Genomic DNA, 14,058 nt, shown 5'->3' with positions numbered 1-14,058 from the left:
TCCTTCAAAATATGGAAATAAACACAAATACAAATCTAGTGAACATGCTGAAGCATGTTGAAGGCCAGGCATAAGAGAACAATAAGGGGGTACAGAAATACAGATAGCCCGCGATGGACCAAACCAAAATATGCAAAACTTTTACAATCACATGTATGTACAATATAGATATGAAAAAGTGTTTGTACACCAAAACATAACATTAGCTGTAAAATAAAAAACACACTAAATTATTATTATTATTATTAACATCCCCTCTTGACCTGGTCTATTCGAACTGGTTCTTGTGTGCAACTTGGTGCACAATCTAGGGGAACAACATCACACTGCTACACATACATATAACATATTACTTCACTACATGAGCACCTACAGCTGTGCTGTTGAGTAGACAAGCACTGCCAACAATAGAGTGAATAGGCTAGAAGAGTATACTAACAGCCCCTCTCCCCCATGCCATTTGTCTTGTTGACGGTTCAGTTTAGTGTTCTGTGATTTTGTTTTCTCAAGAGGGTATTGTGCTTTTCCAAATACCTTTGGTTGTCCTGGCTTGTTTCAAAGTCAGATGATGTTGAGATTGAGCACATTCCAGGCTGAAAGCTTTCATCCATTGGGTCTACAGGCTCTGTACTACTAAAGCTGCTGCCAAGGTCATCTTCATCAGCAGCAGGATTAGACTGTAGGACACACAGTAGTCAGTGATTAGCCAACATTTTACTACTTTGTCCCCATCAATACACACTCAAATAATGTACTATATCCACCCACCCACCACCCTCATGTCAATAGATCATGCATACTAACCTTCACACACACTACCCACCACCAACAGACACCAGTCAGTCACCCACACTATCCCCTCCTTACTAATACCTCCTTTTCTCCAATTTAGACTTTAAGCCTTGCATGATTAATCAACTAAGCCACCATAATACAGAGAAAACTACACTAGAAGTTGTAGCCTACTTGTAAACACACCAACTATGACAACAAGACACAGACCATGTTTATGCCTAGCTCCAGTATTTGCTCATCATGGAAAGATTTAGTCAATTTTAGAAGGTGACTTACATTAGTTCCTGGTGCTGAGCTTGATGTTGATGCCTCTGCAGATGTTAATGGGATCGGACTCTAAATAGAACACTGTCAAGTCAGCCTCTGTGGTAGTTAGTTAGCTAGCAAACGGTTAACTATCATAACCTAACGAAGCTGACGTTAGCTTGCAAAGTTACAAATCACATCGCCAGATAGCAGCTACCGATATGCTTCGGAATGTCGAGCCAGCATATTCTGAAAGCTAGCTAACTAGATTTTGGTTTAGATAAACAAATGTAGTTTGCTAGCTAGCTAGTTAGCTAGTTAGCATTAGCTACATAACCGCAGCCTGACTTGTTTTCCACTGCGCTGATCGTTTAGCTCCCTCTTTGAAGTGAAAAAAAAAATCGATAGACTAACAGAATTTTCAATGTTCGACGACATGGAAACCGCATCAATTGAGACTTTTGAAATCATCTGTCTGAAAGTGCTGGCTACAAACACAGACATAGTTTTTTTAAATATATTTTTTTACCCCCTTTTTTCAGCCCAATTTCGTGGTATCCAATTGTTAGTAGTTACAGTCTTGACTCATCGCTGCAACTCCCGTACGGACTCGGGAGAGGCGAAGGTCGAGAACCATGCGTCCTCCGAAACACAACCAAACCTAGCTGCACTGCTTTTTAACACAATGCCCATCCAACTCGGAAGCCAGCCGCACCAATGTGTCGGAGGAAACACCGTACACCTGTTAACCTGTTCAGCGTGCACTGCGCCCGGCCCGCCACAGGAGTCGCGAGTGCGCGATGAGACAAGGATATCCTTGCCGGCCAAACCCTCCCTAACCCGGACGATGCTGGGCCAATTGTGCGGCGCCCCATGGGCCTCCCGGTCGTGGCCGGCTGCGACAGAGCCTGGAATCTCTGGTGGCACAGCTAGCACACAGACATTTTGATAGTGATCATACCTCCACGGGGTGGTCCTCCACATCCTTAAACCGCTATGAATTCTGGACATTGTGGTTTGCTTACAACCAGGAAATGTAGCTGGCCCGTTTCCACCGGTGAGATGCAGAAACGCTGGTATTTGTGTGTCGTGAGGAAATTATCGATTTTTATGACACATATGATACAGTATGTTAATAGAGCATCACTCCATGGTGCTGGAGATCAGAAGTGTCCGAAAAGAGAAAGGTAGGTTGAGGTTGCCAGAATCAGAGTAGTACATAAGGTGTCATATGCTGAGGCAGTGAAGAAAGTAGTAGAAGAAGATGGGTACAGGGCAAGGGATCCTAAAATGATCCCTGTGAGGAGGCCTAGGCCAATAGAGTGTGATAGGATTTAATGTGCTTCAGTAAGGTTGGCAAAATTGAACTTCAGAAGAGTTAGAAGTTGTGTTGAACAATAGTGTCCCATACTCCCAGGCTGTCAAAGTGAAATCTAGACTTGGTTTCCTCTATCGTAATCGCTCCTCTTCCACCCCAGCTGCCAAACTAACCCTGATTCAGATGACCATCCTACCCATGCTAGATTAGGGAGACATAATTTATAGATCGGCAGGTACGGGTGCTCTCGAGCGACTAGATATTCTTTACCATTCGGCCATCAGATTTTCCACCAATGCTCCTTAAAGGACACATCACTGCACTCTACTGTATACTCCTCTGTAAACTGGTCATCTCTGTATACCCGTCGGAAGACCCACTAGTTGATGCTTATTTATTAAGGCCTCACTCCCCCCTATCTGAGATATCTACTGCAGCCGTCATCCTTCACATACAACACCCGTTCTGCCAGTCACATTCTGTTAAAGGTCCCCAAAGCACACGCATCCTTGGGTCACTCGTCTTTTAAGTTCGCTGTAGCTAGTGACCGGAACGAGCTGCAACAAACACTCAAACTGGACATTTTTATCTCAATCTCTTCATTCAAAGACTCAATCGTGGACAGTTGTGGCTGCTTTGCATGATGTATTGTTGTCTCTACCTTCTTGCCCTTTGTGCTGTTGTCTGTGCCCAATTATGTTTGTACCATGTTTTGTGCTGCTACCATGTTGTGCTGCTGCATGTTGTGTTGCTACCATGCGGTGTTGTCATGTTGTGTTGCTACCATGCTGTGTTGTCATGTGTTGCTGCCATGCTATTTTGTTGTCTTAGGTCTCGAGTGTTGTGTTTTCTCTCTTGTTGTGATGTGTGTTATGTCCTATATTTAAATTTATTTGTATTTTTAATCCCAGCCCCTGTCCCCACAGGAGGCCTTTTGGCAGGCCGTCATTGTAAATAAGAATTTGTTCTTAACTGACTTGCCTAGTTAAATAAATAAATACAAATAAAAAGGTGATGGATGCACCTTTCAGTTGGTTGAGATCCGCCAAGACAAATTTAGAAAAGAAGAAGTGGAAGATCCATTGGGCTTCGCACTGGAGAAGATATCATCCGTATCTCGGCATTTGCGGCTTGAGAAAACAGTCAATGGAACAGAACTTAAGATCAGTCACAGCATGATTAGCCTCATGAAAATGTCTAGCAACGGGTGATTTCAGGTCCTTTCTTCGGATGGCACTGCGGTACTCGTTGATGCGTAACAGTAGTTGCCTGCGCGTAATGCCAGTACATTGCAAGCCACATGGACACGATAGTAGATAGACTTTCATTGTTAGATCCACGGGTATGGTTTGTCCTTGGACAAAACAATTGTAAGTTTTGGTGTTCCTCAAGGTTCCGTTTTAGGACCACTGTGGTTTTCACTAAATATTATATTTCTTGGTGATGTCATTCGGAAACACAATGTCAACTTTCAATGATATGCGGACGACACACAGCTGTACATTTTAATGAAACATGGTGAAGCCCCAAAACTTCCTACCCTGGAAGCCTGTGTTTCAGACATAAAGAAGTGGATGGTTGCAAATGTTTTACTTTTAAATGTGGACAAACCAGCGATGCTAGTTCTAGGTCCCAACAAACAAAGAGATCTGCTGTTTGATCTGACAATTCATCTTGATGGTTGTACAGTTGTCTCAAATAAAACTGTGAAGTATCTCGTCATTACTCCGGATCCTGATCTCCCTTTTGACAAACATATCAAGAATATTTCAAAGGCAAATGTTTTCCATTGTAATATTGCACAAATCATGCTCTTTTTTGTACAAAAAGGATGCATAAAAGCTAAGCTATGCTTTTGTCACTTCTAGATTAGACTACTGCAATGCTCTACTCTCCGGCTACCCGGATAAAGCACTAAATAACTGCTATTTAGTGCGAGAATCTTGACAGAATCTTGACTAGAACCAAAATTATTTTCTAATATTACTCCACTGCTAGCCTGTCTACACTTGCTTCCTGTTAAGGCTAGGGCTGATTTTGAGGTTTTACTGCTAACCTACCTGTGCTTTGTCAAAGTGGGTGGGGTTATAGCCTGCCTGGTTGGCCCTGTCCGGGGGTAACGTCAGATGGGACCATAGTGTCCCCCGACCCCCCCCCCACTCCCCACATCAGCCTCCAGTCTTTTTTGCAATAGTCTATGTTCCAGGGGGCTATGGTCAGTCTGTCTTATCTGAACTTTAGTATTCTCTCCATCTCTCTCTCTCTTTGCTATCTCGACCTCTGAATCCTCAGCTATGAAAAGCCAACTGACATTTCCTCCTGAGGTGCTGACCTGTTGCACCATCTACAACCACTGCAATTATAATTTGACACTGCTGGTCATCTATGAGCATTTGAACATCGTGTAGAATGATCTTGCCTTAATGACCATGTGCTCTTGTAATCTCCACCCGCTACAGCCAGAAGAGAACTGGCCACCTCTCAGAGCCTGGTTCCTCTCTAGGTTTCTTCCTAGGTCCCTGCCTTTTTAGGGAGTTATTCCTAGCCACTGTGCTTCTACATCTGAGTTGCTTGCTGTTTGGTGTTTTAGGCTGGGTTTCTGTATAAGCACTCTGTAACATCTGCTGATGTAAAAAGGGGTTTATAAACACATTTGATTTGAGGTAATTCTTCTGTTGATAGTGTATTCCTTATGTGAAGAAAGATCTGAACATGTTGCACATTTTAATACCTCTCTCTACAAGCCGCACAGTTGTGGCAGGGGAAGAAACCACGGGCATCATCCAGACGTTCCTTAGGAGATTTCGATGCGTCATAAGTGTCTGTGTGCACCAGCATCTCCCTAAGGCTGTGGGATCTGGAGTAAGTGAACAGGGGAACATCATGAAACACATCTGAGCCCAAAGTTTGCGTTACATGCCAGTGCTATCTAATAATGTTTTTTAATGTCAGCGCTGTATGGAGTGCATGCGGTGCAGCACACCACAGAGATGTATTTTCTTTTTTGTTATGTTTAACTTTTGTTACATTTAACCTTTTTGTTACGTTTAGTTTAACCAATAATGTGTCACGTCTGTCGATATCCCAGACTTTATTGATAGCAGAGTCCAAACTTTCTGTAGAGTTTCAATTTTTTGGGTTCAATGAGAAATCCCGATTTCGAGGGCTGATGCATCTGATTGGTAAGAATTGGCTGTATGGCAAGACCCTCTTTTTCCCTACAATATTGGACTATAACCTGACATGCAACATTTTTTATCATTTGTATCCAATGGCAGGTTGTGAACATGTTGAGAAATATGTCAGTCTTACAGTTTAATTATCCTTATACAGTACATATGTGGTACAAATCATCAGAAATAGGGGTATTGTAAAGCAGTTGGCTACTGTAAAAGCAGTATGGTGTTGTATACCATTTCTGCCCCATGCAACATTGTACAATAAACTTTTGTTTTACGTGCCTTGTTAACTGATAAAGTATCACCTGTCTCTCTGCTTACAGCATATCAGTAAAATTCAGGCAAGGAGGGGAATATACAGTATTTAACCAATGTGTCACGTTCGTCATAAGAATTATCGGACCAAGGTGCAGCGTGATATGGTTTCCACATGTTTATTAACGGAAACGCACAAAAACAATAAAGAATGACCGAAACGTGAAGACAATGGAGTGCTCACAGGCAACTAAACATAAACAAGATCCCACAAACACAGGTGGGAAAAATAACTACTTAATAAATATGATCTCCAATTAGAGACAACGATTAGAGACAACGACCAGCTGCCTCTAATTGGGAATCATACAAAATACCAACATTGAAAAGAAACAAGAACACAACATAGACATCGATATACTAGATCACCCCCTAGTCACGCCCTGACCTACTACAACATAGACTTTCCTTCACTGCAGCCGACGTGAGGAAAACATTTAAACGTGTCAAGCCTCTTAAAGAAGAAGTTACAGGTCTGTGAGAGCCAGAAATCTTGCTTGTTTGTAGGTAACCAAATACTTATTTTCCACCATAATTTGCAAATAAATTAATTAAAAATCCTACAATGTGATTTTCTGGATATCTTTTCTAATTTAGTCTGTCATAGTTGAAGTGTACCTATGATAAATTACAGGCCTCTCTCATCTTTTTAAGTGGGAGAACTTGCACAATTGGTGGCTGACTAAATACTTTTTTGCCCCACTGTATATGTCGATATATACATATATTACACTGAGTGCACAAAACATTAGGAACAGCTGCTGTTTCCATGAAATAGACCAGGTGAATCCAGGTGAAAGCTATGATCCCAGGTGAAAGCTATTGATGTCAGCCGTTAAATCGACTTCAATCAGTGTCGATGAAAGGTAGGAAACAGGTTAAAGAATAATTTAAGCCTTTAGACAATTGAGACATGGATTGTGTGTATGCCATTCAGAGGGTGAATTGGCAAGACAAAAGCTTTTAAGTGCCTTTCAATGGTAGTAGGTGACAGGCGCACCAGTGACAGGTGACAGGCGCACCGGTTTGTTAAGAACTGCAATGCTGCTGGGTTCTTCAAGCAAGAATGGTCCACCACCCAAAGGACATCTGGCCAACTTGCCACCGGTGGTAAGTATGAGTCAACATGAGTCACATCAACATTCAAAGAAATTCTCAAAGCTGCTGAGAGAACCTTGACAATCTCGTACCTAGCTGGTGGGAATTCCGGTGGAGTACCACCACTCAGGTAGTGGCACAGCTGGCAACACTGGCTGCAGTAACCCATGGGGGGAGGGTCGCACTCAGACAATCAGAGAGGGGGCAGAATACTGTGGGGGGAAGGGAGCTCCATCAACCAGGAATATATATTGGGTAATCAAATAATCCCATCCCTGCTCAATTTGACACTCCTCTTGAACAGCTATAATGGTATACGCATTCACACAGCTAATCTACTCTTGAGCTGGTCTCGGTGATGGAACAGCTGATGAACAACTGAGATTGTAGTCAGATGCTTGTGGATGTGTGTGTATGGGTGTGTGTGTGTAGTTGGGTGAATGGGGAGAGGTCTAGATGTATGGGTGTGTGAGTGAGTGTATGCATCCCATAGTCGATATGGGGTAATGATGTTAGGGACCATATAGGATGGAATCACAAGCTGTAATATAAATAAATAATATCTGCTTGCCACAATGTCGATTTTCTACTGATGGTCCTTGTTAAAGGTGACAATCCTTCGTAGGATGTGCCTACACTATTACCCATACACTATTACCCATATACTTACTTGGTTTTGTCCTGTATTCATCATGATTAGAAGGGATTCTTAATAAAGGGAAGCTATATTGGAGACAAGATCAGCCAACTAATAGAAATAATTGAAAACTGCAAGAATGCAGGGAAACCAGGTTTAACCTTTATAGAAGATTTTTGGAGAAAGCCTTCTAGTGCCAGTTTAAAAAAAAAATTTTTACTTTGGAGAATCTTTCATAAAATAGGTAAAAGTCATGTACAACAATAAATTATGGTTTCTTCTCTGAGAGAGTAAAACAAGGTTACCTTCTGTCACCATACTGACTTATTATGGGCATTGAACTGTTAGATATCAAAATCTAAGGATAACATTAAGGAAAAATGGATGTATTAATGTATCAATGTAAGCCAGTAATTCAAGTTCTATCTTGAATACTCAATCTTAAACCTTGAAGGGCCTTATATAGGAACTGGATCATTTCTCTAGTTTATCTGGACTAAGGGCTCTATTCAATCTGTAAAGCTAAAAAGTTACAGATTCCGGAATAGAAATGTAATGGTTGTTTCCGACTGAGCCAACACAATATGCAGTGTTTACCGTGAATTTAGTCTCTGCTAAAGAAGGAACATTGCCTTTAAAATAAAATTCTATGATGTGGATTGAAGATAGCCCTAAAAACCCAACTTTACGGATTGGATCTCCAAAAGATACAAACTTTAAATTGCCATGTGGTTTCCCAATGAAATGGACGGATGGTGAAGTTGAGGTGCTTGGTGTACATATCCTGGTTGAGTGATCTTGCAACTATTAACTTTGATAGACAACGTAGAAAAATAGATAGGATCTTGAAACTGTGGAGAGGGAAACACCTGTCCATCTACGGGAAAGTTACAGTACACTGATTCATTCTCTAGTGGTATCACAGTTTTACATATGGCTAAACTCCAATGTACTGATGTACTGTAATTTACAAAGGTGCACGGAGATGTATGCTCAATACAAAAGTACAGCTAACTCATCGCATCTCTGCCACAAAAAATGGATAGGCATTGACCCAAAAGGGAAAGGAATGAATTGGTTTGTCTGCCTCCAATGAAAAACCATGCATGACTTAAAATGACTAGTATACATTGGAAAATATATCAGTTTCAGTTGAGGTCGAGAGGTTTGACAACTACAGTATTCACCATACAATAATAAAAAAAAGATTTTGTTATCCCCCAATGGCATCGGGCTTATGAACTGATATGCAAAACGACAACTGTCGCATCAATCCGTTTTTTTCAATTGAAACTATATATACAATTCTTGTCAAAAAAAGAATGCTCAATATATGGGGCACAGGGCTGGCTGTTCACAGCCCTGTGCAGACTCTGCCACAAGGAAACAGAATCTACGGACTATGTATTTTGATATTGTCCAAGACCCTCGTAAGACATCAACAGTAACATAGTAAAATGGTACTGTACTGGGAAAGATGGGTTAGTCTGTAGACATCTGAGGGTTTCAATTAAGATCAGAGTGTACTGTTTACAGTATGTGAGTAAAAATAGCTGTAAGTAGCAGTAGAATACATATTGTTGTCAATTAGTTTACTCCAAACAATTAGTTTGATGGAACCCCGAACCCCAAATCTGAAATATCTTCACTGTACACACTGATGGCCAGTCCAGTGTGATTTTCTCCAGCCACGAACGTCCCAGTAGCGATGGATAGCCTCTTTTCATGACGTAGAGTGGCAGTATTTAAGTTTGTTTGTTTAATTGAACTTTGGCCTCAGTGATGCCTCTCATGGCGACAGATTCACCTGTGTAAGTCTTTAACAAAATGTGCACTGACTGACGTGGAAGGTATTTCAGTGTATTTTTGTAGACTGTGCCCTTATTAACTCAGGCTCGGCAATCCATATCCTTACACCAGCATGTATATCCATGATGTCCGCTTTGGTGCAGTGAAAGCATGTGCCTTGATTTCTTTATTTGATTTTCAGTTGCAACTCATCCTGATGAACTCAACTGCTGAGCCTCTTTAGCAGCAAGTTTCATGGACACAATGACTTCAATGGCCTTTGTCAAGGTCAGATTACTTTCAGTCAATAGTCTCTTTTGTGTAGCTTCACTCCGTAGCCCACATTACTAGTCTGTCTCTCATGGTGTTATGTAGAACATCATTAAACTAACAGTGCTCTGATAGTTTATTTAATGCAGCAAGAAACATTGTCGCTCCATCTTCCTGATTTCTTCCGTGGAACCTAAACCTTTCAGCAATAACTAATGGTTTTGGTGAAAAGTGTCCTTTCAGTATTTCCACAATATCCGTACATGTCTTATTACCTGGCTTGATTGGCTGTAGCAGGTTGCGTAGAAAATTCAATTATTTGGCCCCATTACACAAAAAAATGTAGGCCCAATATTGTCCTTATCAATGTCATTTGCAAGAACAAAATATTCAAACCGTTCTGTATGAGCTCCACTGCTCAACACTTTCATCAAACTGAACCATGTTTCCAACAATTCCAGCCATTTCTCATTTCTCGACAGGCACCTGATTGTCAATCACTTCATTATTTCCCTTAACCAATGCATCGTTCTCTTCAGCAACAGCAATATTTTTCTCAGTCACGTGATCTTCATTCACTCCACTCACTGACGTAACATCCTCAAGTTCGCTCATTTAGCAGTTTTTTTATTTCCTAGTTTGTCTACACAGTTGAATACATTTCCTTTCTTTTTATTACTGTATATTCCTCCCTTTTTAATCACATTGTTTTTCTGCTCCGACGTCCGTGTCAAATAATTTTCTGCCGTCCACAACAATGCTAACTTTCTTTCTTAGCTAAGAAAGAATGTTAGCCTGTACCACGGAAAATAACAGTTTTTCCAGACAGAATAGTTTCTGTAGGTTCAGACTTACTCATTGCCAACATTTTGTTACGTTTCATGGGTTTCATAACCATGTCTTTATAACAATTCAATAATGAAAGGTGACAGGAATTCAGTTCAACCATTTATATGAACATGCGCATATCAACACTCCCATGATGCTCTGCGGCACAACCTCAATACACCTGTTATAGTATCTGTTTTTACATCATTGATCACTGGATATCAATTACCCAGTGTTTAACACAGCCCCCTCTCTCTCTCCAAGCATGACTCCAACACCATCATTAAGCTTGCTGACGGCACAACAATGGTAGGCCTGATCACCGACAACGATGAGACAGCCTATATATAGGGAGGAGGTCAGAGTCCTGGCAGTGTGGTGCCAGGACAACAACCTCTCCCTCAATGTGAGCAAGAAAAAGGAGATGATCGTGGACTACAGGAAAAGGAGGGCCGAACAAGCCCCCATTAACATTGACAGGCTGAACTGGAGCGGGTCGAGAGTTTCAAGTTCTCTGGTTTCCACATCACCAATAAAATATCATGGTCCAAACACACCAAGACAGTCGTAAAGAGGGCAAGACAACACCTTTTCCCCCATCAGGAGACTTAAATGATTTGGCATTGCTCCCCAGATCTTCAAAACATTCTACAGCTGCACCATCAAGAGCATCCTGACTGTTTGCATCACCGCCTGGTATGGCAAGTGCTTGGCAGTTGGTTAAGGGCTTGTAAGTAAGCATTTCACGGTAAGGTCTACACCTGTTCTAGCCGGCGTATGTGACAAGTACATGTTTGATTTGATCTACATATCAAGTGAGTACCTAGAGATGGGCCTCAGCTACACTGAATAGACACAAGTTGCCCCCTTCAAATCAATCAATCAATCATCAAATGTATTTTATAAAGCCCTTTTTACATCAGCAGTTGTCACAATTTGCTTTACAGATACCCAGACTAAAACCCTGAAGAGCAAGCAATGCAGATGCACAGTGGCTCGGAAAAACTCAGAGAGTCTCTGAGGGGTGGCCAGTCCTTTTCTGACTGTACAGGGTGGTGATTTAATAGTACATGTGGCCATTAAGGCAATATCCTTTTTCAAGACATTTCCTCATCTAACCATTCATACAGGGTTAGAAATATATTACATCTCCCTAATGGTCAAGGTTATATTAAGTGGCAGGTCCTACTTACGTCATTTCCACATCCGTATCACTAGCACGCACGTGCACTCTCACACCTGCATGCACACACACACACACACACACTTACGTTGTTTCCACCACATCCGGATTGATGATGCACTGACCTCCGGTCTTGTCCTGTTGCAGATAGCAACGACCCTTCCTCCTCCATTATCTCTCTCCTCTTCTGTGTCCCTTGTTCATTAACCGCCGCTACTCACCTCCGATGAGAGAGATCAAAATCCATCTGCTTAGAGGGAGGGAGAGAGGGGGGAGAGCGAAACAGAGATAAAAACAAGACCGACAAAGAATTATGTGGAGATAAATGGACAAAGAGAAATATATAACAGAGAGAGAGAGAGCGAGAGAGACAGAGAGACCAATGAGTGGCAGACAGAGAGAAAGTGAGAGAAAGAGAAAGCATGAGGTAAATGGACAAAGAGAACAAGGGATAAAAAAAGAGGGGGTTAGTCCAGGGAGGCAGACATCAACAGAAAAATCTGACCCTAAACCTTAATGACACTGATGTGACGCGTCTTTCTGTCCATAGTATCAGGTCAAAGCATTATCATATCAGCATAAAGCCTTAACATAGCCAGGACACATACAGATCAAATATTATAATATCAGTATTACCATCGCTGCATCATAAACCACCAACTCTACAGTATGTTAATACTATGGATGAAACCTTGTCATAATGCCTTACACACATCTCTTCATTAGTCAGACTCAAAATATATTGGTGTTGATAGCGGATACCAGTGTCGGTCACTAGGTCCACACACCCACCCAAATGCATACAGACACAGACATACACAATGGTATGTTAATACTATGGATGAAACTCGTCATAATGCTCACATCTACACACTGGGCTTAATGTAATGGCTAGCACCAGATGGCTCAACATTACAGGAATTAAAGATATGGAGAGGGAGAGAGAGAAGAAGAGAGTGAGGGATAGGGGGTGAGAGAGAGTATGGAGTGGTGGGGTGGGTGAGCAGTCAGGTCATCCGTGACACACTGTCTGAGGAGATCGGGAGATGACGTGGAAAGCGTCCACTAGGGGCAACAGTGAGCGCTGTTACCTTTAATAAGGTTTCGGTTTAGCTAGGGTGTAGTTAGCATCTGCCTCGGATTCCAAGGGTTGCAAGTTTGAATTATATTTTGGTTTTAAGCCTATGTTAAACCTTAACCCTTACCTTAAACATTCTGAGTTAATTCCTATCCTTAAGAATTAGCCTTAAGAATTAATGCATGAACCTAACCCTAAGCTTAAAACTTCTGAGTTAATACCTAAACTTAACCTCAAACACTTGAAATTTGACATTTGTAACAACTTCGAAATTTGAGAAACATGGATCAGCGTCTAATTCTAAAGTAAGACTTTGAGAGCTGGTTGGGGTGAGATGGAGAGAGGCACAGAGAGAGAGAGAGAGAATGGGACAGAACAAGACCTATTAGATAGATAAGAGTAAACGACTCCCACCACTACCAGATAATGGAGAGAGAGAGCAAGAGAAGGAGAGAGATGGTGATGGAGAGACCATTAACGTTGGTGACCTCAGGGAGATGATATAGTTTCGTAAACCCAATACATGCACCACATACTCGCACACACAGTCATATATACACACACACACTTATTTCGCTGGAATATCATGTAGTATGGTGGTCCTGAAAACAACTGAAATGGAGCGTAATAAATTAGTTTCTCGGTTGCTGTGTGTGTGTGGTTGTGTGTCGGCGAAAGGTCGGCCTCCCTTTGCCAATGACTCAGGATGTGAAACAAAAAAGAGGAAGAGAAAAAGTAAAAAAGAAAAAAGAGAGGAAAATAATGACATTTACAACAGACATTCTACCTACCCACCTGTTGGCAGCTGAGACTTCACTTCTTTAACTTCGCTTAACTTTTTGGGTTATGAGCAAAGATGCACATTTCCATTGTCTGCAAGATAAGAAGATAGTCTTCTTTTAGCTTAACTTTATTTACATTTACATAATTGTACTGCCTATGCTTCTCATACTGTTAATCTAACTTTGCTTCACATACATGTTCCTCACTCTCTGCATACCACCTCACCTCAAAGGTTTCCTATAGCTATCTCCTAATTGCCTTTATCTAAAAGAGTGTAACAGTTCTGGCCCCATGTCCAAAGTCTGTATCTGACCTCTCAGTTCTCATTTTCAAAAGTTTGTCCCTTAACTTTTGATTTGGTTTGACACCTACACATTCACTTTGTCTTTGTCGTGGAGACGTGACGACAGTGAGGTGAGATCTGAATAGAAAGTGATTACAGGGAGAGGGAGCGTCAGGTATGTGTGTGTGTAAGATCTGGAGAACAGATTGACTCAGATAGAAAGGTAAAGTGAGGTCCAAGGGCATCGGTCTGGACAG

General features: G+C 41.5%; 1 long non-coding RNA gene across 1 annotated transcript; it reads right to left on the bottom strand.

Annotated features, from left to right (window-relative positions):
* Window positions 1-260: 260 nt before the first annotated feature.
* Window positions 261-13,612, bottom strand: LOC121839356. Its single transcript, XR_006078891.1, has 3 exons — window positions 13,531-13,612; window positions 11,783-11,904; window positions 261-677 (listed from the first exon to the last, which is right to left on the bottom strand). It is a non-coding gene; the product is annotated as an uncharacterized LOC121839356 (long non-coding RNA).
* Between the last annotated feature and the right edge of the window lie 446 nt (window positions 13,613-14,058).

The sequence above is a fragment of the Oncorhynchus tshawytscha genome, linkage group LG15 (assembly GCF_018296145.1).
Source record: "Oncorhynchus tshawytscha isolate Ot180627B linkage group LG15, Otsh_v2.0, whole genome shotgun sequence".
In the NCBI taxonomy this organism is placed as follows: Eukaryota; Metazoa; Chordata; class Actinopteri; order Salmoniformes; family Salmonidae; genus Oncorhynchus; species Oncorhynchus tshawytscha.
Note: the sequence above shows the minus strand (reverse complement) of the source record. Positions and strands in the feature narration are given on the sequence as shown.